Raw genomic sequence first — 23,503 nt, forward strand, 5'->3', positions numbered from 1 at the left:
ATAGCTTAAACTTTTGTAAATAACTTTTGTGAAGATTATGTTCAGTGTATTTTATTGTGACGAAAATCCAAGAATAGAAGTGAAATATTAACATCTTTTTGTGACATTTGTAATAAAGCTTGAAAAATTGAGAGAACATATTTGAACCAGTTGTTGTTGAATGGTTGCACAGATTGATGCTGTGGTGGTGCTGAGTGTTTCTGCGGTGGTGCTGAGTGGTGCTGTGGTGGTGCTGAGTGGTGCTGTGGTGGTGTTCAGTTATGCTTTGGTGGTGCTGAGTGGTGCTGTGGTGGTGTTGAGTGATGCTGTGGTGCTGTTGAGTGGTGCTGAGTGGTGCTGAGTGGTGGTGCTGAGTGGTGGTGCTGAGTGGTGCTGTGGTGGTGCTGAGTGATGCTGTGGTGGTGCTAAATGATGCTGTGGTGGTGCTGAGGGATGCTGTGGTGGTGCTGAGGGATGCTGTGGTGGTGCTGAGGGATGCTGTGGTGGTGCTGAGGGATGCTGTGGTGGTGCTGAGTGATAATGTGGTGGTGCTGATTGGTGCTGTGGTGGTGCTGTAGTGTCATTTCAGCCAACAGAGGGAGCCTCCGACCGATCAGACCACATTAGTGAGTCATATAACGGAAGGGGTCCCAGAATGCCAATAGTCACACAACACGATATACACTTGATGTACGAGTTGACATATAAGCCTTAAAATAAACTGCTAGAACGTTAGTCTATACAAAGCTAGTCCTGCTTGCCTTTAAGTTTTTAAGATGTTTTTGTGGTTTTATATACCTAATGGCAAAATGTAAATATAGTTCGGTTGTAACGGGAACAATCAATAATAATCACCAGGCCATTGAATATTGAGAAGCAACAGCAGGGGTGAATTAGGGGGGAGGAGAAGTGAGGCAGAGCGCGCGCTGGAGAAGCTTCACGCTTGAATGCCTGAGGCCGAGCGCACGCTTGGGGAAGCTTCAGATGCCTGCCCTTCACCACAACCTCCTCCTAGTAACTTAGGACTTCAAAGTCTCGTTGGAGAATAAGTCTGTTGCCTCCTCTAGAAGCTTCCTGGAAATATGTGACATCCTAGAAGTCTAGTCCAAAGATCATTTCTTTGCCATTCAAGTCAACAGTCATATAGCCTGGCCAAAAGTTCTTACATTTACCACCACTCCATGAATCTCACAAAAAGTAAACCCAACATCTTCAATTCTAAAACAAGTGCAGTAGCATGAGTGAACCTGCGACAAAAGCTGCTGCTGGTAAAACAAACGGTACAAAAGGGGGTGGTCCACAGTCCAGCCCAAACTGGATTCAAGCAAGCCGGGCTGAAGACGGCTGCAATGCCAGAAACTGGTCCTCGGAAGCTTGTTTCCGGTCCAGGGAAGGCATGGCTTGGCAGTTCGGGCTCGACTGTTCCCATAAGGCACAGGGTCAGACTGATTTGCATATAGCCATGTCTGAACTGGGCTGGCAGAGTGGGCTAAAGAACGGTGATGGATTAAACCCAGATCTTTTGACTGGGTGCGAGTGTTTGATTGGTTCAGATGCTCCGTCCATTACCACCCCCATTTGTACCGCTTTTGGTCACCTTAAGTGTGGCAGGGTATGCTCAGACGTGAGTCCCTTGCTCACTTTGCCACTGGATTCAAGCAAGCTGGGCTGAAGACGGCTGCAATGCCAGAAACCGATCCTCGGAAGCTTGTTTCCGGTCCTGGGAAGGCATGGCTTGGCAGTTCAGGCTGGACTGTTCCCATGAGGCACAGGATTTGCATATAGCCATGTCTGATCTGGGGTGGCAGAGTGGGCTAAAGAACGGTGATTGATTAAACCCAGATCTTTTGATTGGGTGCGAGTGTTTGATTGGTTCAGATGCTCCGTCCATTACCACCCCCTTTTGTACCGCTGGTAAAAGAAAAGCATTTTAAACCTTTAGAAACCACGAACCAAAACCGGAGCCTGGTGGATTGGCAAAGTAAAAGCGGCATAAGATACAACAGCCTGCCATTAAAAAGCTATTGGGGGAAATGCAGATAGAAAGAAAGAGGGGCGGGGGAGTAACGGGGTGGCAAGGTATTCCGAACCGTAATGTTATTGTTAGTGGTTTTGGCAAGAGCAGTAGCATGAGTGAACTTGCTGCTGGTAAAACAAAAGCATTTTAAACGTTTAGAAACCACAAACCAAAACCGGAGCCTGGCGGATTGTCAAAGTAAAAGCGGCATAAGATACAACAGTCTGCCACTCAAAAGCTATTGGGGGGAAATGCCAATAGAAAGCAAGAAAGAGGGGCGGAGGAGTAACGGGGTGGCATGGTAGGGAGGAGGAGAGAGAGGGGCGGAAGAAACATGGGCGAGGCTTAGGAGAAGAAAATCGGGTGGGTGAGAAAGAGGATTGGATGGGAGATGGGGAGGGCAGAGATGGGATGGAATGGGGAAATGTTGGAGGGATAGTGAACGAGGGGGCAAGAGACAGGAGTGAAATGGATCCAAAATAAAAAAACAACAAGTTAAAGGCACGTACTCTATGACACGGAAATCGGGATGGGGAAGAGAGACGCAACATGCACGTTCACCATTGAGTGTGCGAGGAACAAGATGCGGCTTGGGGGAATGAAATTAAAAGCGCCCGGGAAATGCTCTCGGCCTCGCGGACGCGAAAGTGAAACTGCAGGGTTGAATTAGGGGGGAGAAGAAGTGAGGCCGAGCGCGCACTGGGGTGAATGCCTTAGGCTGAGCGCACGCTGGGGAAGCTTCAGATGCCTGTGGGAGGGAGGCTGATGGGTTTGATGTTGACGCATGTTTCGCACGAGTCCACCACGTGAACTGTACGAAATCCGCAATGGTCTCAGAGCTTGGTTTGCCTACTATACTCTCTTCTATTTATCATTCTCCACTCCTAAAGTTGATGAAAAGTGTTTATTTGGGTAGATATACATGTGTATTAGCAAAGTCAGCCTTTATCAGTGTTTTATAACAAATGAAAAGTATGTGAGAGAGGGGCTATGGAGCGAAGGGGGACACTTTTGCCTGGGGGTCGAGAGGGAATTCGAGAATACGGTCATGGGAGTGGGGGGCACAAATGATTGTGACACTGACACCAACAGCTCTAAAGCCGTCCCTGTGAACAACTATAGTCTGCTCCATGACACACAACAAAACCTATAATGACATTTGAGAGCAAAAATAGATCCCTTATGTCACGCAATGTCGAACTAAACATCCGGACAAGACTTCACCAGATAAAAGGAGAAATAAATGATGTGGAATAGAAGCCTTAATGTACTGTGGAACAAGAATTGTTTTCAGCTCCAGTATGTATCATCATTATGAGGTCTGCTGAGACAATGGGATGAGTGTGGTTTGCTCAGGCTCCATCGTGAATGTGGGTTTATAGCTTTGAACACAGAGCTGTTGGGATAGGGGCAGTTCTTCTACTCAAAGTGGAAAGCTATCCTCAGACAATATCTGGGATATGAACGAGCTACTGCACAAAAGGGGATGAAGTGTGATGCATTTTAAAGTATGCACATTTGGAAAATGCTGCTGCAAGAGTGCGCTCTCCCTCGCCTCACTGTGTGTAACCCTTGCATATCCTACACTACTAATCACAAAGTAGCACCATTATTACACAATGGGAAATGAGGCAAATGGATAGGAGTAGGAGCAAGAATATGATCTAGAGATTTAGCAGTAGAGTTGGTGAGTCTACTGTTGGTGTCCCCTTGCGTGTCCCATCTCGAGTAGGAGCAAAACTAGTGGTTTGGCAGGAAGAAAACGTTAATTACCATTGGGAACTCTTTTTCTAGTGGATACTCGGTCTACTTGCAGATTCCTCACCTATGAATATTCAAGATGCCAGTCTGGATTTGAATACTTCTGATGTAGTTCTCCTGTGCCGGTAGAGGGCGCTGGCTCACACCTTACATCAGAAACAGGGACATGGTGACGTCACCAAAGCCATATAGAGCACTCCCCAGGGACATGTCAGTTCTCATCTGTTTCTAAAAACGTCTCAAAACCACTCTGGTGCCCTGAACCCCGACAATCACTGCCACATCGCCTTGATGTTGTACCCACAGCCTAAGGAGGCACCACTGGCGGTATGTGCCCACAGGCGTGGGTGATCAAGAGGATGCAAGAAGCCAGCAGGCTGTTGTGAGAAAATGCCTGCTTTGAAATGGTTAGCCCCCCACTTTGTGCCTGAAAAAGTATGTGGTATCAACTGAAAATGAATAGGATCCCTACCAACCATGTCCCTTGTGTCGGAGCTCCTTCCCTAAAACTGTACCATAATTGGCACAACTTCAGACCCCCCCAGTAAGTCCTTAGTAAATGGTACCCCTGGTACCTAGGGCATTAGTACTGAAGAGGAGCGTAGCATAATAGATTGTGTAGACACCCCAGGTAAGGAACTCATTGCTCCTTACCTGTGCTCCCCAGTAATACCCCTAAATTTAGTATTTAGGTGCCACCCACAGAACCCGATATCAAATTTCTGGTGACTTACAAAGCCTGGATGTCACACCAGGAAGAAAGAAGGACGCCAGTGATTGACTTGACCCCAGCCCTGCCGGCTTGTATGCTGCCTTTCGCCCTTTAGTACATAAGTTTACTCGTCCTGCAGGCCAAGCATCCTCCTAAACCCTGGGAGGGCTGCCTGCCTTCTATAAAGATCAAAAAACTCATGTGTACTGCCGACCTGTCCAAGAAGAAACCACTTTAAAGCCAAAGAGCTCTGCCCTGAGGAACTGCCTGCGGACCCACGTCTGCAGCCAAAACCCACAGCCCAAGTCCAGGTCTTCCGCCGGTCTTGCGAAGGTTACCCAGTGATACTGATCCATCGTGTGCCTCCCCCTGCCAGACTCCACCTCGACGTCTGCAGCCTCAGTGAGAAGAACTCCCACACAACTGCGACCTGCCCGGTAAGCTGTTCCAGCGCAAAAGGACACCCCTGCACCCGCAGACCCTGGACCTTGCAGAGCTTGACCAACTGTGTCCGCACGCCCTCTAGCAACAGAACTTACTTGGGCAGCTGTGGTTTTTCTTCTTTCAGCCTCGTGGCCAGCGCCTGCAGACTCCTTTCAAAACCAATCTCCCACACTGATTTGCATTGGGCGCCCAACACTGTATTGGCACTCTGCACCCAGCCGCCCCCCGTGGCGCTGAGGGTGTAAGTTTGGTGCGGACTTGTGCCCCCCGCTTACCTTAACTCCAGGAGATCGACCCCCGACACTGCTTTAGTCACCAGTGGGCAGCCCACCTTTGATCAACCCCAGACTCCATTGCTTAACATTGGGCGCCTGACCCCAAATTTGAGCTTTGCACTTGTCCGCCCCTGTGCCGCTGGTGGTGCAGTCTTAGTATTAATTTGAACCATGACTGCTGTTGACCTGAAACCATGAAGAATGGATTTGTAAGTAGTGTACTTACCTTCACAATTGCATTATTGTTTTCCTTCTGTAGGTTAACTTTGCTGAACTGAAAAATTGTATCTACTTTTTAAAGTGAAAAGTATTTCCTATGAAAAAAGTACTTCCCTTTTAACGTACATCTTGGTCTTAAAATACACTCTGAAAGTCTTATTTTTATAAAATTGGTGTGGATCTCCATTTTGGGTAGTGTCATTTATTGGTCATTGGGTTTATAACAAATGTCTTACACTCCTCTGTTTTAACCCTAAGGCTGCTCGACCACACTATCACAATAGAGCACTTTGGGTTTACATTGAGCCCTGTACACTTCTGGGGGAATCTCTGGACTTCACATGATACAACTAATTATTAGTATATCACATGAAGTGCCAGCTTCCTACAGCTGTGAAGATGCAAGACTATCAGCATTGGAACCAGAGCTTCCATCCAAAACAGAGATGATAAAAATATTAATAGTAGAACAGTGCAGGGCTGCCTCGAAACAAGGTGTCCCAGCGCTGGACTCCTGGCTCTGATGCGCACTCACAACAATGGCAGATCAATTCTGTATAAACAGCTTGGTTTTCAATCTCTTTCTAAAATGAAGTTCCAGATACATGCAGTGAGTTTCAAAGTTTTGATGCTAAAAAAACAAAAGGAGTTGCCATCCATGCACCCTCTTCTCCCTCTCGGAATACACACCCCACTCACCCCAGTGTATCGAAGATTCCTCAGAGAAGATGGGGGTGGATGAAAGGCTGCATATACCAAGGACCATTGTTCGTCAAGGCCTTATAATAGTAACATAATGCTTTAAACCACTTCACCAAGAGCCAATGCAACTTGGCCAGTGAGGAACCCATGGAGACCCCCTTCGGAAGATTAAGCAGCAGACAAACCCGCTGCATTCTGCACTCAAAGATGCACCATGTGAGGCTGCGACACCTAGATTTAACACATTGTAGTAGCCCAGCCTCGAAATAATCAAGGCCTGGACCACAGTTTCTCGCCATTTCTAGTAGCACACCCAGGATATTTTTCAAGGTTTTAAGGACTCCAAAACATTTCCCCGCCAGAGTTGTGATTTGGCTGTCAAAGGAAGGTTTCTGATCAAACTTTCTACCCATGTTTTTAACCTTGATCTTAGGGCCGGGTAGCCAGCTGAAGGTTTGGGGCTACCCAGAGGGCCACCAATGTTGGGTTGTTTTCAAAAAATCATGACATCTGTCTTCCCTGCGTTCAACTTTAAACACTTAAGCTCTTAGAGCATATTTCCGTATAATTTTAGCCAGAAATGACAGCAAAGAAATGGGTTGGTAGTTTTCTGGGTTAGTAGGATCCAGCAATGGCTTTTTAGCCAAGGGGACTACCATCGCCTGCCTCCACTTGTTCGTAACCTGTACTGCTACAAGGAAGCTATTCAGAAGCTCGTGGACCACAGGCAACATAGGTTCCATTCCTCGTTCCAGAATAGAGGGTGAAACTCGATCAAGCAGAAAGCCTGATTTTACAGACTTCAGCAAAGCAGACATCTCTAGTTTAATAAGTTTGAAATGATGCAGCCCTAAGCTATCTTCCCTGGTTTCAAACCATGAATTCTGTCAGGCAAAAGCTCTAAACTCCACTGGGAAAGAACCCTAAATCATCGCTACTTTATCTAAAAAACTGAACGTATAGTTTCTTACCTGTCAGTGCAGCTTGAAGACTTTTCTGGATTCACTATGCTGTGCAATATTCTGCCATCTAGTGGTTGGGTCCGGAATTATAGTATTACTGCTCTTTTTTTTCCGTGGCTTGGTGGGCGTTGACATACCACTATTTAGTGTCCGTCTGTGACGTCAACTCCCACCTTTGGTCGCCATCTTCGGATTTATTTTTGTTTGCTTATTCCTCCTGTGTCATCTTCTTGGTGGAGGTGGGTGGGTTCGCTAGTGAATCCAGAAAAGTCTTCAAGCTGCAAAACTCCCCCCAACAGGCAAGAACCTATACGTTTTGCAGCGTGAATCTTTTCTGGATTCACTATGCTCGGCATAGACTTTGTAGCGGTTTGCTAATCCAGCGGTGGCTGGGTGGAAAGAGGAACGCTGGTTTGTGAATATATGTTGTAACACTTTGTCCCACTTGTGCTTCTTTGTTTATTTGAATGTCCACAAAGTAGTGCTTTGTGAACGTGTGCACTGAAGCCCATGTTGTTGCTTGGCAAATGTCCTGAATTGGTGTCTTGCTAGGAAAGCCACTGTTGCTCCTTTTTTCCTTGCTGAGTGAGCAAGCGGTGCTGCTTGCAAGGGTTGACCTGACTGTTTGTGGTACAATTGTATGGCTTGTGCGATCCATCTAGCCATGGTATTCTTTGTGACTGGTCGTCCCAGAAAACTGTCTGCAAGTGAAACAAAGGATTGCTTTGTTTTTCTGCATTCCTTTGTTCTCTCAATGTAGTACATGACCGCCCTTCTGGTGACTAGGGTATGCAATGCTCTTTCTGATTAGGTCTTTGGAAAAAGCTTGGTATTTGTATAGTTTGGTTAATATGGAACTTAGAAACCACGTTTTGCAGAGTTAGAAGGTCCTTCCTGTTGAGGAGCGTGTGCGTTGTGCCTTGCGACATTTCCATTATCAGTGAGAACAAGGTTTGCCTGACCCACTGTGGTGCTATTAGTATTAGAGTCATACGGCTAGTCCTGGACTTGTTGAGTACCCTGTGTAGCAGTGTTATCAAGTTCAAGTTCGGGCATTTGTATAGCGCACTACTCACCCAGAGGGTCTCAAGGCGCTAGAGGAAGGGGTTCATTATTTGTCAAATAGCCAGGTTTTCAGTTTTTTTCTGAAGGAGATGTGGTTCTGAGTAATGCGGAGGTGGGTGGGGAGTGAGTTCCAGGTCTTGGCCACCAGGAAGGAGAAGGATCTGCCACCCATGGTGGATTTCCGGATGCGCGGGACTGCGGCGAGGGCTTGATTGGACGATCTTAGTTGGCGGGTGGGTATGTAGAAGGACAGTCGAGTGTTGAGGCATTCGGGTCCTAGATTGTAGAGGGCCTTGTGTGCGTGGGTGAGAAGGCGGAAAGTGATTCTTTTGTTGACGGGAAGCCAGTGGAGGTCTTTTAGATGTCCGGTGATGTGATCTTGGCGCGGGATGTCTAATATGAGTCTCGCTGACGGGTTTTGGATGCGCTGGAGTTTTTTCTGTCATTTTGTTGTGATTCCGGCGTAAAGTGTGTTACCATAATCCAGTCGACTCGTGACCAGTGCGTGGGTGACAGTCTTTCTTGTCTCGAGGGGGATCCAGCGGAAGATCTTTTTGAGAATGCTAAGTACGTTGTAGCAAGAGGACGAGACGGCGTTGACTTGTCTGGACATCGAGAGAGAGGAGTCTAGGATGAAGCCAAGGTTATGTGCATGGTCTGTTGGTGTGGGTGCTGAGCCCAGAGCGGAAGGCCACCAAGAGTCGTCCCAAGCTGAGGGGGAAGATCCTAGGATGAGCACCTCCGTTTTGTCTGAGTTGAGTTTCAGGCGGCTCGGTTTCATCCATTCGGCTACTTCTTTCATGCCTTCGTGGAGATTGTTTTTGGCGGTGTTGGGGTCATTGGTGAGGGAAAGGATTAGCTGGGTGTCGTCGGCGTAAGAGATGATGTTGAGGTTGTGTTGACGCGCGATGGAGGCGAGAGGACTCTTGTAGACGTTGAAGAGGGTGGGACTGAGTGAGGATCCTTGAGGTACGCCGCAGATGACTTCGGTGGCCTCTGAGTAGAATGGGGGAAGTCGGACTCTTTGAGTTCTCCCAGTGAGAAATGAGATGATTCAGTCCATGGCTTTACCTTGTATGCCGATGTTGCTGAGGCGTTGTATAAGGGTGCTGTGGCAGACTGTCGAAAGCGGCGGAGAGGTCGAGTAGAATGAGGGCCACTGTTTCTCCGTTTTCCAAGAGTGCTCGGATGTCGTCGGTCGCTGCAATGAGGGCGGTTTCGGTGCTGTGTTTGGCTCGAAATCCGGATTGAGATGGATCAAGGGAGTTGTTGGATTCAAGGAAGGCGGCGAGCTGGCTGTTGACGGCTTTCTCGATGACTTTGGCCGGGAAAGGGAGGAGGGATATGGGTCGGTAGTTTTTCAGTTCTGAGGGGTCTGCTGTGGGTTTCTTCAGAAGGGCGCTGAGTTCGGCGTGTTTCCAGCTTTCTGGAAAGGTGGCAGAGTTGAAAGAGCAGTTGATGACATCGCGGAGTTGGGGTGCGATGATGGAGTCAGCTTTGTTGAAGATGTGGTGGGGACAGGGGTCAGAAGGCGAGCCAGAGTGGATTGAGTTCATGAGGCGAATGGTGTCTTCAGTGGTGATTAGGTTCCAGGCGCTGAGGTTGTTAGTTGGAGGAGTAGGATCTGAAGGGGGTGGGGCGGGTTGATCGCTGGGAGAATTCTCGAAGCTGTTGTGGATGTCAGCAATTTTGTTGTAGAAGAAGGAGGATAGCGCATCGCAGAGGTCTTGGGAGGAAGTGATGTCGTTAGATGCTGCGGTGGGGTTGGTGAATTCTTTGACGATATTGAAGAGTTCCTTGCTGTTATGAGTGTTGTTGTCGAGACGATCCTTGAATGCTGATTTCTTGGCGGATCGAATCAGTTAGTGGTGTTTGCGGGTGGCTGTCTTGAGGGAGGCCATGTTGTCTGAGGTTGGGTTTTTTCTCCAATTCTTCTCCATGGTGCAGCATAGTTTCTTGGATTTTTTAAGTTCATCATTGAACCTGGGAGCCTTTTTGCTGGCTGATTTAATCTGGTGTTTTTTCAGGGGTGCTAGTTCGTCTGCACTGTGGGTAATCCATTGCCTGAGGTTGGTGGCCGCTTGATCTGGGTCCATTGAGAGGGTGGGAGGGTTTTGGTTGAGTGATGTGAGGAGTTGGTCGATGGTGATTTTGTTCCAGTTTCTCCGAGGAATAGGTTGTGGACGGATGTGGGTCAGGGTGGTTTTGTAGCTGAAGTGAACACAGCTGTGATCCGTCCAGTGGAGATCTGTAGTGCGATCGAAGAAGATGTGCTTGCTGGAGGTGAAGATAGGGTCGAGCGTGTGTCCGGCTATGTGGGTGGGGTATCAACAAGTTGTTTGAGTCCGAGGTTGTTCAGGTTGTCCAGAAGGGTGGTGGTGTTGCTGTCGTGTTTGTTTTCAAGGTGGTAATTGAGGTCTCCTAGCAGAATGTAGTTCTCGGAGGCGAGGGCATGTGGGGTGATGAATTCTGTGATGTCATCGCTGAATTGAGTGCGGGTGCCTGGAGGCCTGTAAATGAGGGTGCCTCTGAGTGTGGTCCTAGGGTCGGTGTGGATCTGAAAGTGGAGGTGTTCGGCGGTTGCAAGATTGTCGTTGGACCTTGTAGTGATTTTGATGGTGTTTCTGTGGACGATGGCGATGCCTCCTCCTGTTTGATTGGTGCGGTCTTTTCGAATATTCTTGTAAGCGTCCGGTATGGCTATGGCGATGTCGGGAGCAGATGATGTGTTCATCCATGTTTCAGTAAGGAAGACGATGTCAGGTGACGCAGTGTCGATTAGGTCCCAGAGTTCTAATGCATGTCTGTGGACCGAGCGGGTGTTCAACAGGATGCACTTCAGGCGGTTAGGTTCGGGGCTGTGTGTGGAGAACGAGGATTTGGTGAGGGTTCTGAAGCAGTTGAATTTGCAGGAAAGGCAGGCGAATGGGCCGTGGGTACGTCCTGGAGTAGCTTCGTAGCATAGTGGTGTTCGTCCGGGGTTGAGGGCGAGGAGAGTTGCGGCATCATAAGTGACTCTAGTGGGTTGGGTGTTGTGGGGACCAACGCTGGGCGCGGTCCAGGCGCGGACGGGCGTAGACGGGCTTACCTTTGGCGCGCATGGGGCGCTTTCGCTGCGCGTGAACGCTGCACGCAAAGTCATCTGTCATTAATGGATAGTGGAGGGGGAGGGGCGAGGGAGGGTCAGCTGGGAAGGCGGGAGCGGGGTGGATACCAGGGCAGGGCGACACAACAACAACAACAACAGCAAAATGGCCGGCGGCCTTCCACGGAGCCAGCAGATGTCCTTAAGCCACAGCTTTCCAAACTTTTCATGTTGGTGACACACCTTTTTGTGAAAAGAAATTCAGGGACACGGTAACGTGAGCAAGCGCAGCGAGCGAGCCCGAACCCCGGTTCAGGCCCCACACACACACCCCACACATACACACACACACATCCCACACACACCCACCAGACACATACACACACCCCACACACACACCCCACACACAAACCCACACACACACACCCCACACACACACACCCCAGACACACACACACACACCCAGACACACACACACCCACAGACACACACACACACTCCCACACACACACCCCACACACCCACCCCACACACACCCCACACACACCCCACACACACACACACACACACCCACCACACACACACACACACCACACACCCACCCCACACACACCACACACACACCCCACACACACACTCCCCCTCCCCACACACACACCCCACATGCCCCACACACCCAACACACACATACACACACACACCACACCCCCCCGCACACACAGCCCACACAAACATAGCTACCAAGGTTTCAGATTGGCAGGTGTGACATTTTCATGATTTTAGTGCGATTATGAGTGACATTTGATCGAGTATGAGTGACAAGCAAAATGAAGGAATGGAGAGAAGGGAAACGTATAAAATATCCCAAATTACAACCATTTGCACAATGAGAAACTTATTTTAAGCAGTTTAATGTACAATATGTTATGTCACCTCTTCAAGAACTCAAGCAAATAAAACAAGTAAACAGCCATATGTCTTTATCAGCTACAATCCACTTACAGGGCGCTATCCTGGCAAAGGCTGGCTCTGCCCCATGCCTGCTGCTGGAGCGGGTGCACCTTGGTAATAAAGAGGGTCCTTGCCGTCATTTGAATAATAAGAAAACACAGGCCTTACAGGGCAAACAGCAGTATTTGCTGCTCCTTCCGAGTTGTATATTCTGCAAACCCCGACTTGGGTCTGCATAGGAAGGCCATATGCAAAATGAGAACATGACTGATGTGGTGGGAAGAACCGTGAGAAATAGAAACTACATCTGGAGGGAGCCGAACATGTTGGCATCCAAAAAAGACAAACAGTTGTGGCTTGTGTCTTCTTTATTGTGGAATGAACCTCCTGAATCAGAGTGGGGAGGTGCGACATTGGGAAAGTCTGTTCTATGCAGTGCATTTTCACTAGAAACGATTCATTTGGTGTGGTCCACGCGTCGGGGATTTCTACACAGTGTGAACGGAAGACTTCATAAGCGCGACTTTTGCTGCCATCTAAATTTTGTCAACTTTCAACTTCTGAACAAAGTGTACGAAACTTCCAAAACTGGTGTTCCAAAAATCACATTATTGTTTTACTTATTCGAAAAATAATTGACGTTTTTCTGTCACCATCTGGATGATGTTCTGGGTGCCAGAGATTGCTAAAAGCCCGGGTCATCAACTGCTTCTCGTTTCACCCTTTCTGTTCAGAGCCCAACAGGGCCACTGAGGACAGACTCGAAATGCCACCCGCACGGACCCTGCCTTTACAATGCTGCTGGAGACAAACTAAAATATCAAACGGGTCTAAACATATGCTACGACGCTCTTAATTGATTTTCACCTGTTGAAACCCGGCTATTCAGAAACCTAGAGTTGTGCATAAATTATGCAAAACAGAAAGAGGAATGCTGGGAGGTTCCAAGTCAGGTGGGTTAGTGCTTGAACTGAAACACATCAGTCCTGCAGCTACCCTAGAATTTACCAGCTCCAATTATCTGCATCTTGGCAGGAGTTCCCATTCACAACCGTATTTAATCACCCTACTTGTGAGAAGGTCAAGAATGTTAAGGCCTTCTTACGCCGTGATAAATACATTGATCTCCGAGCCTGCCGTTTCCTCCTCATTCTGTAACTGCATATGTGCCGGGCGCACACGCTCGCCTCACGGTCTCCTCCTTTCTTCACACATATCTGGCGGCATCCCGCGACACACCCACCAGTAGCAGGCGACACAGTAATGTGCCGGGACACAGAGTTTGGAAAGCTCTGCCTTAAGCAGTAAAAATCAATGTCTGAGCACTAACACAGAGCGCAATACGGTAATGCTAAAACAATGCAGGCAGCAAATTCACTCGTCACTTTCTCTTTCTGCAAAGCGCTACGATACCAATCAGAGGCGAGGTAGGTCAGGGAGCAGCGTGGGGGAGCGACCTCGTCTGCAGAGAGCAGGGACGGTCACAGCGCGATGTGGACAGAGCAGCGCAGGTACTGTTCGTGGGAGGGAGGGTCAGCTGGGAAGGCGGGAGCGGGGTGGATACCAGGGGGTAAAAGCATAAGCAAATGTCCCTGACCGGTCTATCCATAGCGCATCCCCTAGGGACTGTGCGCATGGTTGTCTGGATGCGAAGTGTTGGCATTTTGGGGTGTTGCAAATAGGTCGATTTACGGAGTCGCCCATTTTTTACAGATTTTTAGAATCTGATTGATTCATCACCCATTCATGTCAATAAAAGACGTGAAGATCTTCCAGATGTGGCACGCTACTCTGGGGATGCGAGAAGTTCTCGGTTCAATGCTTGGACTGCAGTAGCAACAGCTTCAGCTGCAACACTCTTCTCCCTAGTTTGCGTGAAGCTTCCGCACAATGCGTCCACTACAACTGCGACATCTTTGTTCAGAAATGCGAAGGCAGCAGCTTCGACAGCGGCGCGCTTCTCGGGGGAGAGAAGGCACTTTCCTCCGTGTGGTGCAATGCGACGTTCCAGTGGCGACAGCCTTGTTTAGAAATGCTACAGCAGCAACAGCGACACGCTTCTTCCTCGTTGCGAGACCCTTCTCTCGATGTGGTGCTGTGCGACAACTCCAGCGGCGACACCCTTGTTCAGAAGTGAGACGGCAGGCAGCAGCGACGGCAACACGCTTTCTCTTCGTTGCAGGACGCTTCTTTCCCTGCGGTGCAGTGCGACAACTTCAACGGTGACACCCTTGTTCAGAAGTGTGACGGCAGCAGCAGCGACACGCTTCAGCTTTGTTGAGTCGCGCTTCAAGCTCCTTGCGAAACGCAGTCCCTCAGAAGGCCCAAAACAGCAGCAGGCACTTCCAAAAAAACTCTTGGGAGCTGAAGGTGGAAGTCTGTTGTCCCCGAGACTTCAGCAGGGGGCAAGCTCTTTTCCAAACCCTTGGAGATCATTCACAAGTTGAAAGCAAAGTACACAAAGTTCATTTCTCCTTCCTTTGGCAGTCAGGTAACCACTGCAGGCCAATCCCCTAAGCAGCACTTCAGCTTAGGAATAGTCTAGCCTCTGTTTCTTCAGGTTCCTCTCCTCAGTAAAGGTTTCTTCTTGTAGTCCAAAAGTGATCTAATTTCATGGGATCAGGGTCCCAATATTTATACACCAAAACCCTTTGTTCTCTGAGGGGAGAGCGGCCTTTGCCCAGTCCAAACCAGTTCTGAAGCACTCCGTTTACCAGACTTCTCCTTTCCTTTCTGCCCGGCACTGTGAAAGATCAGACACCCCACAGGAGGTGGAGCCAGCATTGTGGAAGGCAAGTACAGTCCTGGAGCACTTTGTTGACAGGACTGCCAAGTGGGCCTCATTCAAGGACCGCCTAGATAACGTACACACCAGCAAAGAGCTCAACATTGTGAAGGAACTCTCCAACCCGAGCTCCAACACCAATGACATCCCGCCTTCGCAGGACATGTGCGATTCACTGGTCACGTTCTTCCACCGCAAGATCGCAGACATCCACAACAGCTTCAAAGCCATGACCGCCCGAAAACCACCGCCCCCACACTAACCGCCTGCTCTCCTGGACCAGCATCAATGACGAGGACACCTGCGAGATCATGAACACCATCCACTCCGGATCACCGCTAGACCCATGCCCAAAACACATCTCCGTATGCTATCAACATCTCCTTCGAGACAGCAACCTTCCCGGAAAGCTGGGAGCACGCCAAGATCAGCGCCTTACTCATGAAACCCAAGGCGGACCCATCTCCCTGCTCCCGTTCCCGGCGAAAGTCACAGAGAAAATAGTCAACAAACAACTGACCCGCTACCTCGAGGACAACAACATCCTGGACCTGTCCCAGGCCGGTTGCCGCAGCAACCACAGCACCAAAACTGCCCTCATTGCCACCACCGATGACATCAGGACCCTGCTTGACAATGGAGAAACAGCAGCCCTCATCCCCTTGGACCGGTCAGCTGCCTTCGACACGGTCTGCCAGCGCTCACTACGAACACGCCTGCACAACGCCGGGAAACAAGAGAAGGCCCTGGACTGGACCACATCCTTTCCTCTCCGTCAGAACTCAGAGCGTCTACCTCCCACCCTTCCACTCCAATGCCACCCAGATCATCTGCGGAGTACTCCAGGGCTCATCCCTCAGTCCAGCGCTGTTCAACATCTACATGGAATCCCTCGCCCACGTCGCCCGACCTCAACATCATCTCTTACGCAGACACCTAACTGATCATCTCCCTCACCAAAGAACCTCACACCACCAAAACCAACCTCCACGAATGAATGAATGAAGGCCATCGCCGAATGGATGAAGAACAGTCGACTGAAGCTGAACTCGGACAAGACAGAGGTTCTCATCTTGGGCTCCACTGCTTCAGCCTGGGACGACTCCTGGTGTCTGAAATCACTGGGAACAACCCCCGACACCCATCGACCATGCACGCAACCTAGGGGTCATCCTCAACTCCACCCTCTCCATGACTAAGCAGGTCAACGCCGTCTCCTTGTCCTGCTTCAACACCCTCCGAATGCCCTGCAGGATCTTCAAGTGGATCCCCACCGAAACGAGAAGAACAGTCACCCAGGTCCTCGTCACCAGCAGGCTGGACTACGGAAACTCCCTCTACACAGGAACGCCTCGGCACGTCTGATCCTCGACATCCTCCACCGGAGCCACATCACACCTCACGAGAGACCTACACTGGTTCCCCGTCAGCAAGAGGATAACCTTCAAGCTCCTCATCCACAAACACAAAGCCCTCCACAATGCCGGCCCAACATACCTCAGACGACTCAGCTTCTACACCCCCACCCACAAGCTCCGCTGGCCTCACCCTTGCCACAGTCCCCCGCATCCGAAGAATGACCTCCGGCGGCAGATACTTCTCCCACCTCTCAGGCAAGACCTGGAACACCCTCCCCATCAACCTACAAGCAGACCCAAGACGTACTGGCCTTCAGAAGACTCCTCAAGACCTGGCTCTTTGATCAGTAGCAGCACCCCCCTCCCTGACCCCCCCCCCCCCCCCCCCCCCCAGCACCTTGAGACCCTCATGGGTATGTAGTTCGCTTTACAAGTGTCCTGATTGATTGATTGCAGCAATCAATCAAACAGAGGTCGGGAGGGACAAGGAGGGCCAGGGGAAGATTGCAGGATAGAGGAGAGGAGTTTATGAAAGTGCACATATATTTTTACTTTCATGAATGCACCTCTTCTTTGGTTCTTGTCGATGCTCCCGCCCTTCTCACTTTTGCTTGGTTAGTTTTCTTTCGTGTTTTGGTATTGGTGGTCCCCCACGCCCTTCCCCACATAACTAGTAAGAAAATTCCAGAAATACTTACCTGGCCCTGCCTTCTGTCCAATGGAGATATTTGGCCTGTAGTCAGTCTCCCTGGGTGCTTTTCCATAAGACCCTGAGAAAAGGAGACAAAGACAAGAAAAGAAAGGCCATTGGAAAATTGTTTTGACATACTGTTATTCTTAAAAAAAGGACTATTATACCCATTCCAAAGCTGTACAAGTCGGTTCGGGTCCCCACAGATTACAATTTCTGACAAGCACCAACAATCCAATTTTCCAGACAGAGATTATCTCCATCAGCACAGCAGGCCAAACGGTCTGCTATTCTTTAGAGCGGGAGTAAAACTAGAAATGGTCACTTTCGCCCACTGGCGCACTTGCAAAGATTGAGCCTGGGAAAGAGACCCAGTTGGTTTTAGATAAGACATAAAAAGGGATGGCCAGATGGGTCTGACCAGATGGTCTTACCATGCGAGTGGAATTGGAAGGAAGTGAGAGTGGAGTTATTCTTTAGAAGCCAGCAGCATGCTATTTTCAGTACATAGATTTACAAAAGGGGGTGGTGATGAACAGAGTGTCTGAATTGAGCAGACCACTCTTACCCAGTCCAAAGATCAGGGCTTGATCCATCACCGTTATTTATCTCACTGCCCCATCCCAGCTCAGAACCTGGCTATATGCAAATCAGTCTGTCTCTGGCCCAGTGCATCATGGGAACAGGGCAGACTAAACTACCAAGCCAATTCTTTACCAGAAAGGAGCCAAGCTACCGGGGACCGGTTTCTGGCATTTCAGCCTCTTCGGCCCGGCTTGCTTGAATCCTGATGGAGCAGTGAGAAAGGGACTCATGTCTGAGTATACCCTGCCACACCTATAGTGGCCAAAATCGATTTACAAAAGGGGGTGGTGATGAACAGAGTGTCTGAATTGAGCAGACCACTCTTACCCAGTCCAAAGATCAGGGCTTGATCCATCACCGTTATTTATCTCACTGCCCCATCCCAGCTCAGAACCTGGCTATATGCAAATCAGTCTGTCCCTGGCCCAGTGCATCATGGGAACAGGGCAGACTAAACTACCAAGCCAATTCTTTACCAGAAAGGAGCCAAGCTACCGGGGACCGGTTTCTGGCATTTCAGCCTCTTCGGCCCGGCTTGCTTGAATCCTGATGGAGCAGTGAGAAAGGGACTCATGTCTGAGTATACCCTGCCACACCTATAGTGGCCAAAATCGATTTACAAAAGGGGGTGGTGATGAACAGAGTGTCTGAATTGAGCAGACCACTCTTACCCAGTCCAAAGATCAGGGCTTGATCCATCACCGTTATTTATCTCACTGCCCCATCCCAGCTCAGAACCTGGCTATATGCAAATCAGTCTGTCCCTGGCCCAGTGCATCATGGGAACAGGGCAGACTAAACTACCAAGCCAATTCTTTACCAGAAAGGAGCCAAGCTACCGGGGACCGGTTTCTGGCATTTCAGCCTCTTCGGCCCGGCTTGCTTGAATCCTGATGGAGCAGTGAGAAAGGGACTCATGTCTGAGTATACCCTGCCACACCTATAGTGGCCAAAATCGATTTACAAAAGGGGGTGGTGATGAACAGAGTGTCTGAATTGAGCAGACCACTCTTACCCAGTCCAAAGATCAGGGCTTGATCCATCACCGTTGTTTATCTCACTGCCCCATCCCAGCTCAGAACCTGGCTATATGCAAATCAGTCTGTCCCTGGCCCAGTGCATCATGGGAACAGGGCAGACTAAACTACCAAGCCAATTCTTTACCAGAAAGGAGCCAAGCTACCGGGGACCGGTTTCTGGCATTTCAGCCTCTTCGGCCCGGCTTGCTTGAATCCTGATGGAGCAGTGAGAAAGGGACTCATGTCTGAGTATACCCTGCCACACCTATAGTGGCCAAAATCGATTTACAAAAGGGGGTGGTGATGAACAGAGTGTCTGAATTGAGCAGACCACTCTTACCCAGTCCAAAGATCAGGGCTTGAAACCGGTCCCCGGGAGCTTGTTTCCTTCCCAGTGTAAGAATTGGCTTTTGTAGTTTGGTTTGCCCTGTTCCCATCATGCACTGGGACAGGAACAGACTAATTTGCACACAGCCAGGTTCTGAAACTGGGATGGTGCAGTGAGCTAAAAAACGGTGTTGGATCTAGCCCTGATCTCTTGACTGGGTGAGAGCTTTCTGCTTGATTCAGAGACTCTGTCCCTCACCACCCCTTGTTGTAAATATTTTTGTCCACCCTAAGCGTGGAAGGGTATTCTCAGATGTGAGACCCTTGCTCATTGCACCATCAGGATTCAAGCAAACCGGGCCGAAGACGGCTGTAATGCCAGAAACCGGTCCCCGGGAGCTTGTTTCCTTCCCAGTGTAAGAATTGGCTTTTGTAGTTTGGTTTGCCCTGTTCCCATCATGCACTGGGACAGGAACAGACTAATTTGCACACAGCCAGGTTCTGAAACTGGGATGGTGCAGTGAGCTAAAAAACGGTGTTGGATCTAGCCCTGATCTCTTGACTGGGTGAGAGCTTTCTGCTTGATTCAGAGACTCTGTCCCTCACCACCCCTTGTTGTAAATATTTTCAGTACATAAGCAGTTACAGCAAATGTTATACAGTATGAGTCAATGAAATACTACCCACCCACCTCCCAACATATTTAACATAACTATATTTATCCCACCCACTACCCCCCTACCACAGAAGCATATGATAATATACTTAGGTCTCTACACAGAAAACCTATTCCATCTTCTTTATCATTTCTCCTGGAAGGTTCCTTGTGCCTATTACGGTCTATCACTGTGGGCCACAATCGGATCTGCCCCATATTTATCCAGTGAAGTGTGCCGCTCAGTGTATTAAGTTATCCATTTTCCTGCACGGGTACGTCCATGGCAATGAACCCCTCTAGTATCGCATTCCATTCCAGTGAGATCGGATTCTTTCTCAGCCCCCTGTTTTCCTCTCTTTGTACCTCCATATGTTCTGCTCTGCCCCAGTGAACGACCTCTTCGTAACCATCCCAATATTGTCGGTGCCCTTGCAGCTTTCCATCTCATCATGATCCATCGTTTGGCCAGGATCAATGCTATGTTGGCAAACCTATGCTGTGGTCCCTTCTTTTTGTGCCTGGGCCAGAGTCCTAAAATGCAATAGTCAAGCGTATCTTCTCCCCCTTCTGGTGCTACTTCACTTATTATACTTTGCACTTCTGCCCAGAAGTGTATCAATTGTGGGTAAGCCCACAACATGAGTACCAGGTCCTTTTGTGGCACATAACACCTGGGACATGTATCCGCCGCATCCAGGAACATTTTATGCAGCCTAGATGGAGTCAGGTATGCTCTTTGCACCCCCATGTACTGTATAAGTTTAAACTTAGGGTTGTGACATATCTTCTTTGGGTGTTCCAGTATCACCCCCATTCTTTGTCCGTTTGTTCAGGGCCTAAATCCACATTCCATTTATCTCTGAGTTCCTGTAATGAGACTGCAGCGTGATTACGTATACCCCTATACAACCATTTGGTCAGGTGTCCCCCGTTTCCCATTAGATATTGCAAGTGCACTAGCTCGTGCGTTGGGGGTTCCGTTCTCGCGATGGCCCAAGTGTTCCTAAAATACCTACTAATGCTAGCGTAGAGAAAATATAAGGTGCCGGGGACTCCTTGCTCCCTTACAAACATATCGTGATTCATTAGTATATTATCAGCACACATCCCAACCGAATTCACACCCGCTTCCAACCACTTGGAGATACATTTCAATGTGGTTATTCTAGTCGGGGTGGGGAGTCCTAGTAATGGGATGTTAGGTGCTTATGGGAGTACCTCCTTAGTGTAGCGGAGCGCTCTCTTCCAGTACCCTAAAGCAACTTTTAATAGAATTCCTCATTAAAACATTCAGCAGATGGTTTCTGCCTCAGAAAAGATTGTTGATTCAAAGGGGCAATTGGATCTAAAGCACTGTCAGGAAGTCACTTGCCAGGACGGGAGAGTTCCAGAAACGGAAGGTAAAGACTACATTACGTCTTATATGTCCCCCCTTCTTTGCTTAAACCAGTTTGGAATGCGGCAGTCCATCCACACAGGAGATGAGCATGATGACAGTGGGCCCTTTAAGACGGTCTCAATTACAACCTGCGTAGGAGGTCACAAGGGGTGGACAACGATGGAATAAGGACGACAAGAGAGCACAGGAGGCGGGGCCAAGAATGCTGATATATGGAGAAGAAAAGGAGTGGTGCGCCTGGTGCGAGAGGAGTTCCTTGCAGAGAAGAGGGACAATTACGAGAGGAGAGCAGGTGTCCAGACCGGAGAAGTAGGCAAAGACATCCAGCCGCCGCAGAGCTGAGTGGAAGAGTCCTGCTACAGCCCCGGAGGGTCAAGGCTCTCGCAGGAGTGTGGGCGCCTACGGGGTTACTTGTGGGGAGAGACAAACAGAGGTCGGGAGGGACAAGGAGGGCAAGGGTAAGATCGCAGAATAAAGGGGAGGCGTTTATGAAAGTGCACTCGTCAATGCTCCCGGCCTCCTGACTTTTGCTTGGTTAGTATTCTTTTTCTTATTTTGGTATTGGTGGTCCCCCACGCCCTTCTCCACATAACTAGTAAGAAAATTCCAGAAATACTTACCTGGGCCGTCATTCCGTCCAACGATGATCATTGACTTGTCAGTCGTCCACGGGAATGGCGCATCTGAGAAAAGGAGACAAACACCAGAAAAGAAAGGCCGTTAGAAGACTGTGGACATACTGTTCTTCAATAAAGGACTATTATACCCATTCCAAAGCTGTACAAGTCTTTTTCGGGTCCCCACAGATTACAATTTCACATGACACTTGGTGGAGAATGCGGGCAGCGCTCCATTAGTCTGGCATAATGGAGAACTTTATACAGCAACTAATACGCAGACAAGAAAAACTAGAATGGGCCATCAAGAGACAAATGACGTCTGCTCAAGCTGATAGAGATATGTTCAAGGCCTCTCAAACCCAACAAGCGGACTGTATTCAGAAGGTTGATGAAGGTTGATGAAGGACAGGCCCTCTCGTCCTCAGGTCAACAGAGCCGACCAGGAGTACATGCCGGTTATCCCACTATCTCACTAGAAAAGTATCAGCCTGTCGAGGACCCGGATGCATTCCTTTTGAACTTTGAAAGGGCCCCCAGAGGTGAAGTGGCCATTCTTTTTGGCACCATTGCTGACTGGGGCAAACCCCACAGGTACTACAAATTATAAAGCAATAAAGGTCATACTGGCCACCTGGGGGTGGATCCGGAAGCATTCCGGGTGCGGTTCAGAAGGAACGGGGTCATCCTAGAGACACCCCAAAGACATTGTTTTTCAGATTAAAAACAGCTACTGATAAATGTCTCAGGCCTCAAGAATTTATTAAGGAAACAATTGGACTGATTTATTTAAAGCAATTCCTGGAGGCTTTGCCTGCACCTACCCAAAGATGGCTCAAACAGACCAATCTCTATAGAGAGCAAGCAGTGGCTTTGGCGACGTCCTTTGCCCCGGCTCAACCGAAGCCATTATCATACAAACCAGAGAAAACCACACGCTTCAGATCGGGACGTGGGCCAGTCGAGAAGAAAAGAAAGCCTTTTATAGAATCGTATTCCCAAAAGTGAAGCCACTCTATTTAAAGCCCCTCAGTATTATAAATGCGGCGAGTGGGGCCATATAGCCAGATTTTGCTCCCAAAAGAAAAACCACGATGAAACGATGGACGTTAGTTTTGTTCCGCAAACCATCCTATATACAGAGGAAGGTGGTTCCTGTTTTTTGTTAGTCTTACCGTGAACGGACAAACAGTCAAGGCCCTTTTGGACTCCGGATGTAGGCAGTCTGTTATACGCAGCATGTTAGTAAAGGAATCAGAACTCTGTCCTAACAAACAGATACCTATTCGCTGTGTGCACAGGGATGTCCGTATTTATCCCATAGCCAATATCCCTATTACAACGCCTAATGGAGTTACCATACAGGGAAAGGTAGGGGTGATGGATACCCTCCCAGAACAGTTACTTCTAGGAACAGACAACCCTGTGTTTAATGTCTTGCTTAAACATTCTTCGATGAAGACTCCAACTCGCCTTTCCGTTCTTCTCACGCAAACCCCATGTTTATTAGATAACCTTCCGCTTTGCACAAAACTAAGATCCCACCCTCCAGAATGCATGGCAAAAAGCCAGAGATACCACATCACTCCCCTCTTACCCTGCTTTTCAAATTAAGAATGGTTTGTTATACTGAGTAAGAAAGCCCGAAGAACCTTCACAATTGGTATTTCCCCAAAGGCTTCGTGATCAAATCATGTTTTTTTCTCATTCACATCTTAGACGGTCATAGCGGTACAGCAAAAACAACCCAGACGGTGCTAAGATATTTCTATTGGCCCAGTATATATGCTGAGCACTTTACTGCAGATTAGAGGTGTTAAAAAAGTGGCAGGAATAGACTTCTCCCAGCTGATAGCTGGCTACGGCCTACCTAAAACAATGTAATGGCCGTA

The 23,503-nt window shown here is 48.9% G+C and overlaps 1 pseudogene; it reads right to left on the reverse strand.

Moving 5' to 3' along the window:
• Window positions 1-23,503, reverse strand: part of LOC147725026 (uncharacterized) — a 59,930-nt pseudogene that overhangs the window by 3,928 nt on the left and 32,499 nt on the right.

Source organism: Lissotriton vulgaris, chromosome 4_1 (assembly GCF_964263255.1).
Source record: "Lissotriton vulgaris chromosome 4_1, aLisVul1.2, whole genome shotgun sequence".
NCBI classification, from domain to species: Eukaryota; Metazoa; Chordata; class Amphibia; order Caudata; family Salamandridae; genus Lissotriton; species Lissotriton vulgaris.